Source organism: Amblyomma mixtum, chromosome 10 (assembly GCF_055824585.1).
Source record: "Amblyomma mixtum isolate Tamu chromosome 10, ASM5582458v1, whole genome shotgun sequence".
Classification (NCBI taxonomy): Eukaryota; Metazoa; Arthropoda; class Arachnida; order Ixodida; family Ixodidae; genus Amblyomma; species Amblyomma mixtum.
The window spans coordinates 123993661-124007911 of NC_143021.1; the positions used below are offsets into that span (position 1 = coordinate 123993661).

Consider the following 14251-nt stretch of genomic DNA (forward strand, 5'->3'; position numbering starts at 1 on the left):
TCTTTTATCCCCAAGACTGATAAGGAATGGAACCACCTTCCCGCTTCCATCGCCTCCATTACATACGCCGACTTGTTTAAAAATGCTGTAATTGATTTTACATTGCAGTGCTGCGTTACCTGTTCTGTTTTTGTTGAGTATCACCCACTCCTCTCTGTAATGCTTCGGCCCTGAGAGTAAATAAATAAATGAATAAAATTCTTCAGGTGTGAGCTCCGGCGCTTTTTTTTTAGAATGATTGAACGTGTACTTCCATTTTGATAACTTTGGGGATGGGTTATTTACATGCAAAAAGAGGGCATTTGTATCGACTGCTGTATAGCTCCTCTGTCAAGTGACTTGTTTTTAGCTCACCATGAAAGAGCGGCGTTGCCACGTCTGCATGGAACTGGGCGTTCAATAGTCTCCCCTTTTCTGGATGACTTTTCAATGGTTTAGACGCACTGGGTTTAGGCGACTGATCCGATCACAACAGCGTTAAATTTCTTGATGCTAGAGTTGTTTATAAGCCAAATCACCTTTGCTTAGTATATGAACCCCGAGGAAATAAGCATCAGTGCCAGTTTCATCTGCATACGCGCCGCCACGGTGGCTCAGTGGTCATGGCACTCAACTACTGACCTCAAAGACGCGAGTTCGATCCTGACTGTGGCGGTCGAATTTCGATGGAGGCGATATTCTAGCGGCCTGTGTACTATGCGATATCAGTGAGCGTTGCGGAGCCCCAGCTGGTAGAATTTTCTGGGGCCCTTCACTGCCGCGTACCTCATAGCATGAGTCGCTTTGATGAGTTAAACCCCCGTAAATCCAAAACCCCATTTTCTTCTGCGCATTCAATACTTGCGAAAGAATTGTATAGCGCTTCGTGTAGTTTATGTATTTCGTAATGCCCCCCGCCCCCCTTACTTTAAGGTTTTGGCGCTTTGGGTTCTTTGCTAAATAAATAATTCTGTTTCTTGGAAAATCCAAGCCAAAATTTAATCCATGCAAGCTTACACGTGTAGTTGTCGCATTTGGAAACAGCAGGCTTCCCAGAACAGGCTGTTGTAGCTATCACTGAAAGCATATCTCGTAAAAGAAAACTGAAGGCAAAATATTAGTAATGAACAAGCTACAGAAGTTTGAAGAAAAGTCGAAGGCACAAAGAGGCAAAAAATGGATGTCATAACAAATGCTGAGAATGTGTCCCATCAGCTCAAAAAGATAGGATCTCGCTCCAACGGCTGTCATATTCTCGGTCCCCACAAAACTGGCAAGACGGTGCGGAAAAAGGCGCCCAATGAAACATGACACTGGAAGATGCGCGAAAAGCATTAACAGAAGTTTGTGGACTCCAAAGAAGGCGTACTCTCTCATGTAGGAAATGCTATACCGGCCAAACGGACAGATGCGTAAATGAGCGTCTTCGTTAGCGTTATCGCAAGGTAGGTCAAGGCAGTATTAGGCACACGTCAGAAAAATTCACTGCATGGAAAGCGTACTGTGCCAAATTAAATGTGTGCCGGGTTCTGTGCGACACACGAATCATCTGGCCCGTCACATTGTCGAGGCGAGGGAAATTCTTATGTATCGCCCCGGTTGCGTGAGTGCTGCATGACTAGGTTTATTGGAAAAGGGACTGAAATTCTCGGCCGGGGAACTGATATGAAAGGGTCACATTTGGTTTTCGGCACGTGTGGCATTAAAGCTTGATATTCGTTGATCCTTGATATAGCTTGATCCTGAGTGTGAAAGCGTATATTTTTCTGGCAATGAGAATAAAATCCATTCAAGTTTTCCGCCTCTCTGTGTTGCTTTTCATGCCTGTTTGCTCTGTGCGCAATTATTTCTAAAAGTATGAAATACTAATTCATCGAAAGTGCAACACTCATGTTTTTCATATTCTCTGTGTACCGCTTAGTGATGTTTCAAATCTTTATCTTGTTTTATATAGTTTTGCAGAGCTTCCGGATGACTTCTACGTATGTACGGTTATTTTCTTTCAGTTTTGTACTCATCTTCTGCTAACATCTCCCAGACACTGGCCAAACTTTAAAAGTATAATAAACGTACTATTACCATGCCTGAACTAGTAGCCATGAAGACATTTAGTTTGTTTTTTCTTTGGTTTATGTGGGTTTATTTGGAGTCTAGTTTCTGATGGAAACCCGTCTGGTCGCGATGGTACATGACGAAAAAAGAAGGGGCCGACCGAAACTTAAGATGGAATGGCGTTTCGGATCTCCCACGGGAGCCTTGTTGACATTGAGGCATAACGTAGCAGCGTAGTTATTTATACACGGCGCATGAGCGAACCCAGGCACCTGGCGTAGATGGGGGGCAAGTTTCCATCATTCCGATTAAGCGTACAGGGTCTGATCTGAAAGTAGTAGGACTGATTTTTTTTCTAAATTTTTTTCATGATAGCAGCACAAATGATTAGCATTTTTCAAAGGAGTACCTTCCGCATCTACAAACTGCTGCCAATGAGTTTTCCAGTTTTCGTACGCCTCCAGGAACGCCTGGACCGGAATGCTGTTTAGTTCCCTGGTCACGGCCTGTTGAACCGCCTCTACCGATCCGTGATGCTTCTCCTTGAGCGTCGGCTTTACTCTCGGGAATAGAAAAAAGTCTGCGGGGACAAGTCGGGACTCTAGGGGGGCGAGGCAGCGTTGCCACCTTGTGCTAGGCAAGATACTCCTTTACGAGGAACCCTGTGTGGCTCGGCGCGTAGTCATGGTGCATCCGCCATTTGTTCGCGATGGCTGGGCGGACACGAACAATGCGTTTTCGCAGTTTTCTGAGGACTTCCACGTAAAACACTGCATTAACTGTTTGTCCGGGTGGTACGAACTCTTTGTGGGTGACTCCATGTCGATCAAGAAAGCAAATGAGCATGGACTTTTCCTTGGATTTGCTCTTTCGCGCTTTCTTGGGGCGTGGGGAAGAAGGGGTGGGCCATTCTGAGCTCTGCCGCTTGCTCTCCGTGTCGTATTCAAACACCCACGTCGCGTCACAGGTCACTACGTTACCCAAAAAATCGGGGTCATCATTAACGTGATGAAAAATATCCTGACAGATCGCTTTCCGGCTGACCTTTTGCTCCTCTGACAACATTCGCGGCACCAACTTCGCGCACACTTTCCTCATGGCTAAGTTTCTGTCAGGATCTCAAAAACTTGGGTTTAAGGAATGATAAAGCCATCAGCAATCATTCTGATACTCATCCTGCGATCACTGTTAAGTAAATGTTTCACCGCGACACATTTTCGTTGGTCTTGCTGGTCGATATGGGCGTCCGGAGCGGTTGTCGTCTTTCATTCTTTCGCTACATTCTTGGAACAGCTTTTGCCACTCAAAAACACCTGATATACCGATGGCAGCATCCCCGTAGGCCTCATTAATGATGTGGTAAGTCTGTTTGCCGTTTTACCAAGCGTTGCACAAAATTTGATCGCGTATAGCTGATCCAGTAAACACTCCATGATTCTGCGTGACGAGGCGTTTCGACAGGGGTCCACAGTACAAGCGACCTGCTCTCTTCAACGGCCGAGAGCAGACTGTCGATTTTCCCCACCGTTCCTGTTCTGTATCAGCCAGTCGGTCTGATAAGATTGTACCAGCAATGACGTGTGCCTGACCGGCATGCACCTTGAAAGAGATTGCAATTTCGGCACTTTTTAAATGATGCCTTGTGGGGATACACATGAATCCCCTGCCCCATTGTAACGGCCGCGCGTAATTATGACGCGATGCTATGCGCGCGCCGTTCAGGAGGTTTTGCGAGGGAGGGCACTCTCGCCACCCCCGCTTCCTTTCGCTCCCCGCCGCGACGCCGCGGCGGAGACTTTCCCTCTTTCCTCTCTTACAACGGAGAGACCTCCTCTCCACAGCCCGGGAGGAGACGCGTTTCTCCTAAGGCTCGCTTGTCTTCTGGCGGGAGCCGTGCACACGCACGGATCAGAGATCTGCCACGGAGACCGCTGCCCTTATCGCCCGGCCACCGTGTGTGACTTGACCGCCGCGGGCCGTGAGCGAGGAACCACGCGAGGTGAGCGGAACCCTCTTCCCCCACATTTTTGCGTGCGTTCTTTCCTTTGTGTTTTTCACCCCCGTACGCGAGCGGAACCCTCTCCATCGTTACGGGGGTTGTATTGTTGCTGCTGCACTGTATTGCTCGGAAGCAATAAACGCTCCTCCGAGTAGCATACTCGTGTTAGTCCCTTCTGGCCCGAACCCGCCGTGGTTGCGACTCACCGCACCGCGGGTTGGGGGTCACAGCTCTGACTGCTAGGGCTGGCACGCTGGTGCTAGAGAGCGACAACTGCTTCTAGCCCTTTGAGCGTTATCACAAGAATAACCCCCATATTCTTAAGGGTCAGGCTTGTAGCTGGTTTGCGTGACGAGGAAACGCAGCGGGCTCTTTTTGCACAGCCTGAATCGACGTTCGAGCTGGCGTGCAAGACGGCGCTAGAAAAAGACCTAGCGGCACAACAGGCGAAGCAAATGCATGAGTTTCGACACAAAACCGTGCAGCGTCAGCGTCATCCAGGGCGAACGTCGCCGTGATAAGGAAAAGAAATCGAGGACGGTTGCATGGTCAAAAGATAAACGAGAGGAAGAGCGGCGAAGTGCTTGCAAGCATTGCGGAATGCGTCATGCGGGAGAAAAATATTGGTATCGCAACCACACCTGCAGATATTGTGACAAAAAAGGGCATTTGCAAGCCGTCTGCAAAAGCGTAGCCAAAGAAAAAGCTGTCAGATACGTCGACACCACGGACGACGAATCCGAAGACTTGAGTTGTCAGACTGTGTTCTTCTCGGGCAAAAGTTCAAGGGGCTACAGCGTCGACCTGAACATTGAAGGGAAGACTGTTTCGATTATAATTGACACAGGTGCAGCGGTCACGATCGAACGAGAGCAGTTCTATAAGCAGTATTTCCCGCATGTAAAATCTGTGGAATCCAATGTGTCGTTGCGCACTTACACCGGAGAAAAGCTGAAGGTACTTGGGAAAGCAAACGTCTTAGTCAAGCAGGACCCAAGTGAAATCTCTTTGCCCGTAGTGGTAGTGAAGGGAAACGGAACGCCGATGTCCGCTCTCATGGGAAGAGACTGGTTGGAAAAACTGCAGATAAACTGGAAAGCAGTATACAGCCTGTCCACGGATAGGTCATTGGAGCAGTGGGGCCTTACGGAAAAAGTATTCCGAGGTTTTCAAGAGCACCCCGGGAGTCGTCAAAAACTTCAAAGCTCGCATTTTTGTGAAGGAAGGGGCTCAACCAGTGTTCTCAAAAGCACGGCCAATACCATTTGCCATCAAAGAGGAAGTAGCAAAGGAGCTGGAAAAGCTTGAACAAGCCGGAATACTAAAGAGGGTCACGAAAAGTGACTGGGCAACGCCTCTGGTAGTGGTCGCGAAGAAAGGCGGCGCCGGATTAAGGTTATGCGGTGGCTACAAAGTCACGGTTAATCCCGTTCTAAAAACTGACCATTACCCTTTGCATTGCCGGAAGATTTTTATTCCATGCTCGCTGGAGCTAAAATCTTTTGCGTCCTGGACCTATCACAAGCCTATCAGCAAGTGGAGTGCATGTTGCAATCGCGCAAAACGACGCAGGACGAAGAGAGGAAAGCACAGGACAAGACGCGGAACTTCAACTGTAGTTTACTACCGGAAAACCACATTTATACAGGAACCGTGATCACACCTGATAAACAGCCGACACCATCAAATAACACAGGCACGTGGGCGCGCCTGGCACAAGTTAGCATGTAGATAGTTTAAATCTTTGTTAGACCAAGATACTGAAGTTCAGCTGATGCAACGGTCATTTTCTTTTTTTATGCAGTAGGCTTCGAAGATTTCCCTGCTAAGCTAGGTCGTCAGTTTTCTTAAGACAATTGTGTCGCGGAACCTGGGCGTGCAATTACTACAATGGCGACAATGTTTTGCGAGTTCCGCGCCCCCCGCCAATGATTCAACAGCGGCGCGATGCTCCTGAAGTCTGACATTCAGGCAACATCCAGTTTGCCTATGTAGCAATTCCCACATGTGAGGGGTATTTTGTGCACCACCCCCGTTTTGCAGGGAACGAACCTGTCTACGTGCTTACTGCGGCACTCGTTCTTTTTGCCCCTTCCCTGCACCATATTGCACATGCCCGAAAGCTTTTTGGGCGCCGTGAAGACCACCGGAACATGACATTTCATGGCCACTTTTTTGAGGCGATGGGAGATCTGGTGGGAGTATGGCATTGCCACGGGCCTCCGGCTTTGCGGTTCTTCACTTGGGCTGTGCTTCGGTGGGCAACGAGCTTCCTTGACACGGGCTTCTATCACCGAGGTGACCATCTCTCGAGGAAAACCAGCACTACTCAGACGTTGTAACTGAAATCGCACGCTATCCTGCATTTCATGTGGGCAAGACTTATCAAGAGCAGCGCGCAGGCAGTTTTTTGCTATTCCCCATTTAATAAGCTTTGAATGAGCTGACTGGTGGTTTAAAATACCTTTTTTTGAGCGATGACAGAAGCCAACAGCCGCAGAAACCAAGGGGCACAGGGGATTTTTTTTTTAAGTCATTTATTTTGTGGTGTTGATCAATTTAGAATATTACTGAATATGTTATCGTTTAAAGATAACTGATTAGAAAAGCAGAAGAAAAAACAACCACCTGCCGCCGGTGGGATCCGAACCCACGACCTCCGAATTACGCGTCCGGTGCTCTACCTCTGAGCTACGGCGACGGCTGTCAATTCTTCTGCTTTCGGGGGTATTTATGTTTACAAGTAACCTAACCTTGAGAGTGTTCATCAGCGCCACCCACGTTCATAAGCGGCGGACGTAGAACGTCCTGAGTTACCGCAGGTGTGACGTAGAACGTCATCGAACGGAGAGGGTGGAAGCTGCGTGAGAACCCTCTTATGCTTCCTAAGGCGTCAAGGCTGCCAGAATCGAGGCCCTCGCTAAGCAATTAAGCAAACAAGGGAAGAGGATGAGGGGCTCGTTATAAATATGACAGAAACCAACAGCCACAGAAACCAAGGGGCACAGGGGATTTTTTTTTTAAGTAATTTATTTTGTGGTGTTGATCAATTTAGAATATTACTGAATATGTTATCGTTTAAAGATAACTGATTAGAAAAGCAGAAGAAAAAACAACCACCTGCCGCCGGTGGGATCCGAACCCACGACCTCCGAATTACGCGTCCGGTGCTCTACCTCTGAGCTACGGCGACGGCTGTCAATTCTTCTGCTTTCGGGGGTATTTATGTTTACAAGTAACCTAACCTTGAGAGTGTTCATCAGCGCCACCCACGTTCATAAGCGGCGGACGTAGAACGTCCTGAGTTACCGCAGGTGTGACGTAGAACGTCATCGAACGGAGAGGGTGGAAGCTGCGTGAGAACCCTCTTATGCTTCCTAAGGCGTCAAGGCTGCCAGAATCGAGGCCCTCGCTAAGCAATTAAGCAAACAAGGGAAGAGGATGAGGGGCTCGTTATAAATATGACAGAAGCCAACAGCCACAGAAACCAAGGGGCACAGGGGATTTTTTTTTTTAAGTCATTTATTTTGTGGTGTTGATCAATTTAGAATATTACTGAATATGTTATCGTTTAAAGATAACTGATTAGAAAAGCAGAAGAAAAACAACCACCTGCCGCCGGTGGGATCCGAACCCACGGCCTCCGAATTATGCGTCCGGTGCTCTACCTCTGAGCTACGGCGACGGCTGTCAATTCTTCTGCTTTCGGGGGTATTTATGTTTACAAGTAACCTAACCTTGAGAGTGTTCATCAGCGCCACCCACGTTCATAAGCGGCGGACGTAGAACGTCCTGAGTTACCGCAGGTGTGACGTAGAACGTCATCGAACGGAGAGGGTGGAAGCTGCGTGAGAACCCTCTTATGCTTCCTAAGGCGTCAAGGCTGCCAGAATCGAGGCCCTCGCTAAGCAATTAAGCAAACAAGGGAAGAGGATGAGGGGCTCGTTATAAATATGACAGAAGCCAACAGCCACAGAAACCAAGGGGCACAGGGGATTTTTTTTTTTAAGTCATTTATTTTGTGGTGTTGATCAATTTAGAATATTACTGAATATGTTATCGTTTAAAGATAACTGATTAGAAAAGCAAAAGAAAAAACAACCACCTGCCGCCGGTGGGATCCGAACCCACGACCTCCGAATTACGCGTCCGGTGCTCTACCTCTGAGCTACGGCGACGGCTGTCAATTCTTCTGCTTTCGGGGGTCATTACTATGTACCTGCCTGTTTCAATAGCTTGCCTCCTACTGTACTCCGCATGAAAACTAAATACACCCTGAAAAAAACTTTGCGGTATGTCTCCGTGTTGCTTCCTGCCCCGTAGTTATTTCAGCTATTTACTGTATTAATTTCAAATCACTGTAATCTTTCTTGATGTTGTAATAGTTATATATTTGTTTCATTCTGTTTGGTGACCATTTTCTTTTTTTGCAAAGTTCATTGCAACGTCTCTATTTTCCTTTGTTTTGCCAATGTTAGCTGTCTGCCAGGCGCTGCCACTCAAGCCCTTTGAGGCTTTGGTAGGCCTGATTTATGTTGTCTGGCAATTGACGTGAATAAAAGTTCTATCTATCTATCTATCTATCTATCTTATGTTTACAAGTAACCTAACCCTGAGAGTGTTCATCAGCGCCACCCACGTTCATAAGCGGCTGACGTAGAACGTCCTGAGTTACCGCAGGTGTGACGTAGAACGTCATCGAACGGAGAGGGTGGAAGCTGCGTGAGAACCCTCTTATGCTTCCTAAGGCGTCAAGGCTGCCAGAATCGAGGTCCTCGCTAAGAAATTAAGCAAACAAGGGAAGAGGATGAGGGGCTCGTTATAAATATGACAGAAGCCAACAGCCACAGAAACCAAGGGGCACAGGGGATTTTTTTTTTAAGTCATTTATTTTGTGGTGTTGATCAATTTAGAATATTACTGAATATGTTATCGTTTAAAGATAACTGATTAGAAAAGCAGAAGAAAAAACAACCACCTGCCGCCGGTGGGATCCGAACCCACGACCTCCGAATTACGCGTCCGGTGCTCTACCTCTGAGCTACGGCGACGGCTGTCAATTCTTCTGCTTTCGGGGGTATTTATGTTTACAAGTAACCTAACCTTGAGAGTGTTCATCAGCGCCACCCACGTTCATAAGCGGCGGACGTAGAACGTCCTGAGTTACCGCAGGTGTGACGTAGAACGTCATCGAACGGAGAGGGTGGAAGCTGCGTGAGAACCCTCTTATGCTTCCTAAGGCGTCAAGGCTGCCAGAATCGAGGCCCTCGCTAAGCAATTAAGCAAACAAGGGAAGAGGATGAGGGGCTCGTTATAAATATGACAGAAGCCAACAGCCACAGAAACCAAGGGGCACAGGGGATTTTTTTTAAGTCATTTATTTTGTGGTGTTGATCAATTTAGAATATTACTGAATATGTTATCGTTTAAAGATAACTGATTAGAAAAGCAGAAGAAAAACAACCACCTGCCGCCGGTGGGATCCGAACCCACGACCTCCGAATTACGCGTCCGGTGCTCTACCTCTGAGCTACGGCGACGGCTGTCAATTCTTCTGCTTTCGGGGGTATTTATGTTTACAAGTAACCTAACCTTGAGAGTGTTCATCAGCGCCACCCACGTTCATAAGCGGCGGACGTAGAACGTCCTGAGTTACCGCAGGTGTGACGTAGAACGTCATCGAACGGAGAGGGTGGAAGCTGCGTGAGAACCCTCTTATGCTTCCTAAGGCGTCAAGGCTGCCAGAATCGAGGCCCTCGCTAAGCAATTAAGCAAACAAGGGAAGAGGATGAGGGGCTCGTTATAAATATGACAGAAGCCAACAGCCACAGAAACCAAGGGGCACAGGGGATTTTTTTTTTAAGTCATTTATTTTGTGGTGTTGATCAATTTAGAATATTACTGAATATGTTATCGTTTAAAGATAACTGATTAGAAAAGCAGAAGAAAAAACAACCACCTGCCGCCGGTGGGATCCGAACCCACGACCTCCGAATTACGCGTCCGGTGCTCTACCTCTGAGCTACGGCGACGGCTGTCAATTCTTCTGCTTTCGGGGTTATTTATGTTTACAAGTAACCTAACCTTGAGAGTGTTCATCAGCGCCACCCACGTTCATAAGCGGCGGACGTAGAACGTCCTGAGTTACCGCAGGTGTGACGTAGAACGTCATCGAACGGAGAGGGTGGAAGCTGCGTGAGAACCCTCTTATGCTTCCTAAGGCGTCAAGGCTGCCAGAATCGAGGCCCTCGCTAAGCAATTAAGCAAACAAGGGAAGAGGATGAGGGGCTCGTTATAAATATGACAGAAGCCAACAGCCACAGAAACCAAGGGGCACAGGGGATTTTTTTTTTTAAGTCATTTATTTTGTGGTGTTGATCAATTTAGAATATTACTGAATATGTTATCGTTTAAAGATAACTGATTAGAAAAGCAGAAGAAAAAACAACCACCTGCCGCCGGTGGGATCCGAACCCACGACCTCCGAATTACGCGTCCGGTGCTCTACCTCTGAGCTACGGCGACGGCTGTCAATTCTTCTGCTTTCGGGGGTATTTATGTTTACAAGTAACCTAACCTTGAGAGTGTTCATCAGCGCCACCCACGTTCATAAGCGGCGGACGTAGAACGTCCTGAGTTACCGCAGGTGTGACGTAGAACGTCATCGAACGGAGAGGGTGGAAGCTGCGTGAGAACCCTCTTATGCTTCCTAAGGCGTCAAGGCTGCCAGAATCGAGGCCCTCGCTAAGCAATTAAGCAAACAAGGGAAGAGGATGAGGGGCTCGTTATAAATATGACAGAAGCCAACAGCCACAGAAACTAAAGGGCACAGGGGATTTTTTTTTAAGTCATTTATTTTGTGGTGTTGATCAATTTAGAATATTACTGAATATGTTATCTTTTAAAGATAACTGATTAGAAAAGCAGAAGAAAAAACAACCACCTGCCGCCGGTGGGATCCGAACCCACGACCTCCGAATTACGCGTCCGGTGCTCTACCTCTGAGCTACGGCGACGGCTGTCAATTCTTCTGCTTTCGGGGGTATTTATGTTTACAAGTAACCTAACCTTGAGAGTGTTCATCAGCGCCACCCACGTTCATAAGCGGCGGACGTAGAACGTCCTGAGTTACCGCAGGTGTGACGTAGAACGTCATCGAACGGAGGCAGGTACCCCCAACACACCTGCGTTCCACTAGCACTCGTGACAATACATATGTCCAAAAACTCCAAGCATCCCTGCGATGGCAACTCATAGGTGAAGTTCAACCCAAAGGCACACTCACTGAAGATTTTAAGGATTCCGTTTGCTACTGTAATGGCCCCTTCTGGAGATGCCCCTTTTAAGAAAATGGCATTATCGTCATCATATCTAAAAATATTAGCCGAGTGGGCTGTTTCGAGGCTTGCAGCGATACACTTGTCACAATATGATAAAAAGATGTCACTTAACAATGGGGCAATACATGAACCGATGCACACACCATGCTTCTGAATGAAATTCTTTCCCTATAGTCGCAGAAAGATAAAAACGGAGCATTTCTACTAAGTCATCCACACTCAAGCACATGCGTTCTGAAAGGGCACTGAGCCGTAGTCATCTCTGGTATCCTTAACAGCACAAAGCAGTTTGTCTTGTGGCATGGAGCTTTGTGCTCTTAAGGATGCCATAGATGGCTACGGCTCAGTGGCCTTTCAGAACGCATGTGGCATGAGTGAGGATGACATTGTAGAAATGCTCCGTTTTTATCTTTCTGCGACTATAGTTAATTTTGAGGGAAAGAATTTCATTCAGAAGCATGGTGTGTGCATCGGTTCATGTATTACCCCATTGTTAAGTGACATATTTTTATCATATTGTGACAAGCGAATTGCTGCAAGCCTCGACACAGCCCACTCGGCTAATATTTTTAGATATCTTGACGATTATGCCATTTTCTTAAAAGGGGTATCTCCAGAAGGGGCCATTACAGTAGTAAACGGAATCCTTAAAATCTTCAGTGAGTGCGCCTTTGGGTTGAACTTCACCTATGAGTTGCCATCGCAGGGATGCTTGGAGTTTTTGGACATATGTATTGTCACGAGTGCTAGTGGAACGCAGGTGTGCTGGAGGTACCAGCCTCGCTCAAAAAAAGGTATTTTAAACCACCAGTCAGTTCATTCAAAGCTTATTAAAAGGGGAATAGCAAGAAACTGCGGGCGCGCTGCTCTTGATAAGTCTTGCCAACATGAAATGCAGGATAGCGTGCGATTTCAGTTACAACGTCTGAGTAGTGCTGGTTTTCCTCAAGAGATAGTCACCTCGGTGATACATGCCCTCGCCAAGGAAGCTCGTTGCCCACCGAAGCACAGCCCAAGTGAAGAACAGCAACCCCGGAGACCCGTGGCAATGCCATACTTCCACCAGCTCTCCCATCGCCTCAAAAAAGTGGACATGAAATGTCATGTCTCGGTGGTCTTCACGGCGCCCAAAAAGCTTTCGGGAATGTGCAATATGGTGCAGGGAAGTGGCAAAAAGAACGAGTGCCGCACTAAGCATGTAGACAGGTTCATTCCCTGCAAAACGGGAGTGGTGTACAAAATACCCCTCACATGTGGGAATTGCTACATAGGGCAAACTGGACGTTGCCTGAATGTCAGACTTCAGGTGCATCGCGCCGCTGTTGAATCATTGGCGGGGGACGGGGAACTGGCAAAACATTGTCGCCATTGTAGTAATTGCACGCCCAGGTTCCGCGACACAATTGTCTTAAAAAAATTGACGACCCAGCTTAGCAGGGAAATCTTCGAAGCCTACTGCATAAAAAAAAATGACCGTTGCCTCAGCTCCACTTCAGTGTATTTGTCCAAGAAAGAGTTAAACTATCTAGATGCTAACTTATGCAACGCACGCCCACGTGCCTGTGTTATTTGATGGTGTCGGCTGTTTATCAGGTGTGATCTCGATTCGTGTATAAATGTGGTTTTCTTGTAGTAAACTTTAGTTGAAGTTCCGCGTTTTGTCCTGTGCTTTCCTCTCGTCGTCCCTTGTCGTTTTGCGCGGTTCCATTATGCACTCCATTGTCAACCGCCAACTAGACCGCCTTCACTTATTTCTATCAGGAAGTGCCGCTATCAGCAAGAGCAAAGCTCTGTTAACCGTAAACACTCATCTCGGATTATTCCAGTTTCAGCGCCTACCATTCCGCATCCCTAGCGCACCCGCTATCTTTCAGTCGTTAATGGACAAAGTCTTGAAAGGGATTCCAAAAGTGGGTTGCTATATCGACGACGTCGTCGTCGTAGGCGACAATATAGACGACTGTCAAGAAACTGTGGAAAAGGTACTTCAACGACTGACAAAGCACGATATCACTGTAAAAAAACAGAAGTGTGAATTTTTCAAGCAGTCCGTCGTTTATCTTCGACACAGAGTGACAGCTGATGGCATTTTTCTAACTTCAATAAAGATAAAAGCCATCACGGAAGCCCCTCAGCCAAGCAACGTAACTGAGCTACGAGCCTTCTTGGGTCTGCTGAATTTCTATGCCAAATTCATCAAAGATTTAGCCACAGTAGCTGCACCAATGTACGAACTGCTAAAAAAAGACGTACGTTGGGCGTGGACGGACGAATGTTCAAGATCATTCTTGGAAGCCAAGCAGCGCCTCATCGACAGCCATGTCCTGACTTTTTACGACGTCAAAAAGCCAACCGCTTTACGCTGCGACGCGTCGGCCTACGGTCTTGGGGCAGTAATTTTTCACGTCATGCCTGATGGTTCAGAAAGACCCATTTCATTTGCCTTCAGAACATTAAGTGCTGCGGAGCGCAACTATGCGCAAGGCGAGAAGGAAGCCCTAGCCTTAATTTTTGGCCTGAGCAGGTTTCATAGATACCTGTACGGGCGCAAATTCATGCTGTATACTGACCACCTACCACTATTGGGGATCTTGGCATCAGATAAACCAATTCCTTCTTTGGCTGCAGCTAGGATTCAGCGTTGGGCTATCACCTTAGCAGCTTACCAGTACACACAGCGCTACAGGAACGGAAAAAACATAGAAGTTGCCGACGCTCTTTCAAGGCTTCCACTTCTGGTCAAGCATAAAGACGACACTGAAGAATGTCTTGCAGTGTTTGAGTCAACGCCTCTCACTGCGAGCCAGGTTCCTGCTGCGACTAAAAGAGATCGCCTTATTTCCAACGTCGTGCAGTTCACCTTATCTGGCTGGCCCGCGCA

At 47.4% G+C, this 14251-nt stretch overlaps 1 non-coding gene across 1 annotated transcript; it reads right to left on the reverse strand.

Moving 5' to 3' along the window:
• Nucleotides 1-7643: 7643 nt before the first annotated feature.
• Nucleotides 7644-7715, reverse strand: TRNAM-CAU (transfer RNA methionine (anticodon CAU)). The gene has a single exon. It is a non-coding gene; the product is annotated as a tRNA-Met (tRNA).
• Between the last annotated feature and the right edge of the window lie 6536 nt (nucleotides 7716-14251).